We start from the raw sequence: 4,622 nt of genomic DNA, 5'->3' as shown, positions 1-4,622 counted from the left end.
AGCCGTACGTACTGTGGCCTATCAGTCAGATAGTCCATAATCCACGCAACTAAGGGAGCATGAACCTGCATAGCAGACAGTTTGCTCCCTAGCCGGGCTGGCTGAATAGTGTTAAAGGCACTGGTAAAGTCGAAAAATGTAATCCTCAGGGATGCACTCGGTTTGTCAAGATGGCTGTAGGCACGATGTAACAGGTAAATGATGGCGTCTTCCACTCCAATCTTGGCCTGGTAAGCGAACTGAAGAGAATCTTGCGCTGACCTCACTAGGGGGCGGAGAGTGCCCAAGACCAGCCTCTCAAAGACCTTCATACTGTGTGAAGTAAGTGCTACTGGCCTGTAGTCTGATGGAACACTAGGTCGCGCCTTCTTGGGTACCGGAACCAGACATGATGTTTTCCACATCACAGGAACTTTCTTAATACTGAGGCTCAAATTAAAGATCCTCAGCAGTACTCCACTTAACTGAGAAGCACACAGCTTAAGTACTTGTGTGGTTAATCCGTCTGGACCCGGTGCCTTAGCAGGATGGAGTCTGCATAATTCTCTCCTCACTTGGTCCTCAGTGATGATCATAGGTGGTTTATAAGAGTCTGAGACACCAATGAAAGGAGGAGAGGCGATGGAGGCTTCAGTTGGTACGATGGTGAAAGAGGAGGAAGGAGAGGGCATGAAGTAGGGCAAAATGCTGCAATTTGACGTGACACTATTGGGGGGAGCAGATGCACTAGGTGCAGTAAGGGCTGTGTCAGAGCTGGAGAGAGGCCTACTGTCAAACCTATTGAAAAACATATTAAACTGATTGGCCCTATCCACATCACCATCAGTTCTAGGGCTGCTGGTCTTGAAGCCAGTAATGTTCTTCATGCCTCTCCACACATACCTACTGTTATTCTGTTTCAGCTCTTGTTCCAGCTTTTTCTTATATCTCTCCTTACCCTCCTTTAACCTCACCGACAAGCGCCTCTGTACTTCCTTAGCTGCTTCCTTATCACCTGACCTGAATGCCACCTTCTTTTCATTCAGAAGGGCTTTGATATCTTTAGTGACCCATGGCTTGTTGTTAGGAAAGCAGCGTATGGATTTCAATGGTACAGTACTATCCACACAGAAGTTGATATACTCAGTGACACAGTCTGTGAGGTTATCAATGTCCATACCATGTGGCACGCACAGAGCATCCCAGTCCGTAGTCTCCATGCAGTCTTGCAGGGCTGCACTGGCCTCTTTTGACCATTCCCTCACTGTCCTAACAGTAGCTGGCTGCCGCTTTACCAGTGGTAGGTAGGTGGACTGAAGGTACACAAGATTGTGATCCGATCTACCTAGAGGTGGAATGGCTATACAGCTGTATGCCTCTTCCACATTAGCATACAGTAAGTCCAGAGTCTTATTTTCTCTGGTGGGGCATTCTACATACTGTGAAAAGGTGGACAGTGTCCTGTTTAGTGAGACATGATTAAAATCGCCTGATATTAAGACGAACGCGTCCTGGTGCATTGTCTGGAGTCTAGCAGTAGCGGAGTGAATGACGTCACATGCCGTCGTCGCATTGGCCGATGGAGGAATGTAAACAACAATGGCGATCACATGTGAAAACTCTCTGGGTAGATAGTATGGACGTAGCCCCACTGCTAACAGTTCAATGTCCGGGCTACAGATACGTTCCTTGATCACAATGTGATTCGGGTGGCACCATCTTTCATTAACAAAAACAGCAAGTCCACCCCCCTTGCTCTTTCCACTCTCACGCCGAGTTCTATCCGCCCGGACACTCGAAAAGCCAGCCACGTCCACGACTGAGTCAGAAATACACTCATGCAGCCATGTCTCAGTAAAACACATCAAACTACACTCACGAAATTCTCTGTTGCATCTGACCCGTGCCGTAAGCTCGTCCATCTTATTTTCCAGTGACCTCACGTTGCCCATAACAACAGACGGCAGGTTAGGTTTATACCGTCTTCTCGGCTGCTCATCAGACAATTTCCCATTCCTCGTTCTTTTCCCTCGCACCTTCGCTCCTCCACGGCAGCCTCTCTTAGTCTTCCCCCTCCGTAACTCCGCGGGGATACCCGAGAGCACCGCACTGTGCTTCGAAGCATCCTGCCTCAACGAGATCAGCTGGTCCGGGGTATAAACAAAAACCGGACCGCAACCGCTAGCTGTGTTAGCATTAGCAGCGTGCGGCAAGCTCAAACAAAGAGCAGTAACCAGAAAAAACACAGAGATGGCTCTCTCTACCCTCATGTTTAAGGAGGGCACCGCTTACTAACACTAATAAACTAAAACAAAAGAAAATAAAAATAAAGACAACAAATTAAACCTCTAAAACACTAAGACAAGACAGAGCAGTCAAAACATGCTGCAGCAAGCTCGCGCCTGCGCATCAAATACGATGGACATATATACTACTACGATAAACAACAATACTACTACTACTAATAATAATAATAATAATAATATCAATAATAATAATAACAACAACAACAACAACAACAACAACATCAGTAATCATAATTATTATCAGTAGTAATAGTAGTAGTAGTATGATGATTACTATAGCTTACGATTATGATTTTGTTCATGATGTTGATTACAAATTATGATGACTATGACTCATTATTATTATCATCATCATCATCATCATCATTATGAATATTATAAGTATTATTGCTGTTTATTATTATTATTATTATTATTATTATTATTAGGCTGGCTTGTGTAGCAAGCCAGACTACTGTTATCCTATTAAACTTAATATTATTAGGCTGGCTTGTGTAGCAAGCCAGACTACTGTTATCCTATTAAACTTATTATTATTAGGCTGGCTTGTGTAGCAAGCCAGACTACTGTTATCCTATTAAACTTATTAGGCTGGCTTGTGTAGCAAGCCAGACTACTGAAATCCTATTTAAACTTATTATTATATTTTCTTCTTCTGAGACTAAAAATCAAAACTCATCTCCTCCTAGAGCTTTCAAGCTATGACCATCAAACTCGGGTCAGACTTCCGAACTATTCTGACTCGGGTTGCTATGTCTCCTCAGACTGATCCGACTTTCGGTTTTCCGAAAAACGTCCCGGGACCGTCGGAAAAATCCCATAGACGTAACATTGGATCAAACTTTGTGACCTCATAACTCCGCATCAGAATGTCACACAGACTTCTAACTGGGCTCATTTAACTCAGACTATCAAACTGCCAATGACTGATCACCTTTAAACTTTCTGGCCACGCCCTAGCAACCACTTTTGGACCCTAGAAACCGTCCCATAGACTTCCATTCAAAAGACTCTCATTGACTTAACATGGGATTAAACTTTGTGAGCTCATAACTCTGCATCAAACTGTCCTACAGACTAATGGCTGAGCTCATTTAACTCAGTCTAGCCAGCAGCCAATCACTGATGGCCTTTTAACTTTCTAGCCACGCCCTAACAACCAGATACTGCAGCCTAGCAACTGTCCCATAGACTGCCATTAAAGAGGTTCAGACTGATATTGTCATGAGGCATTATGATAGAGACATGGGGGTTGTTTTTAACTGTTCATACTGGCAAGAAGCTTTGATACATCATCAGTCTAAGCTGTCAATCAACTCCATAGCAACAAATCAGACTAACCTAGCAACGATATAACACTAGCTATATCTCAGCATCAAAACATCGTAGAGAAGCGGGGGTTGGCTTGTTTGACTCATGCTCGCACTCCATCTATCTATCTATCTATCTATCTATCTATCTATCTATCTATCTATCTATCTATCTATCTATCTATCTATCTATCTATCTATCTATCTATCTATCTATCTACCTCTATCTATCTATCTATCTACCTGTATCTATCTATCTATCTATCTATCTATCTATCTATCTATCTATCTATCTATCTATCTATCTATCTATCTATCTATCTATCTATCTATCTATCTATCTATCTATCTATCTACCTCTATCTATCTATCTATCTATCTACCTCTATCTATCTATCTATCTATCTATCTATCTATCTATCTATCTATCTATCTATCTATCTATCTATCTACCTCTATCTATCTATCTATCTATCTATCTATCTATCTATCTATCTATCTATCTATCTATCTATCTATCTATCTATCTATCTATCTATCTACCTGTATCTATCTATCTATCTATCTATCTATCTATCTATCTATCTATCTATCTATCTATCTATCTATCTATCTATCTATCTATCTATCTATCTATCTATCTATCATGCTAACAATATGCTAATTCATGCTAGAAACATGCTAGTTACATGCTAATTCATGCTAGAATCATTCTAGTCACATGCTAATTTATACTAGAATCATGCTAACAATATGCTAATTCATGCTAGTATCATGCTAGTAACATGCTAATTGATGTTAGAATCATGCTAAAAACATGCTAATTCATGCTAGAATCATGCTAACAACATACTAATTCATGCTAGAATCATGCTAGTCAAATGCTAATTCATGCTAGAATCATGCTAATAACATGCTAATTCATGCTAGAAGCATGCTAGTAACATGCTAATTCATGTTAGAATCATGCTAACAACATGCTAATTCATGCTAGAATCATGCTAGTAGCATGCTAAATCATGCTAGA

This window comes from Danio rerio, chromosome 3 (genome assembly GCF_052040795.2).
Source record: "Danio rerio strain M-AB ecotype USA chromosome 3, GRCz13ab, whole genome shotgun sequence".
NCBI lineage: Eukaryota > Metazoa > Chordata > Actinopteri > Cypriniformes > Danionidae > Danio > Danio rerio.
Note: the sequence above shows the minus strand (reverse complement) of the source record.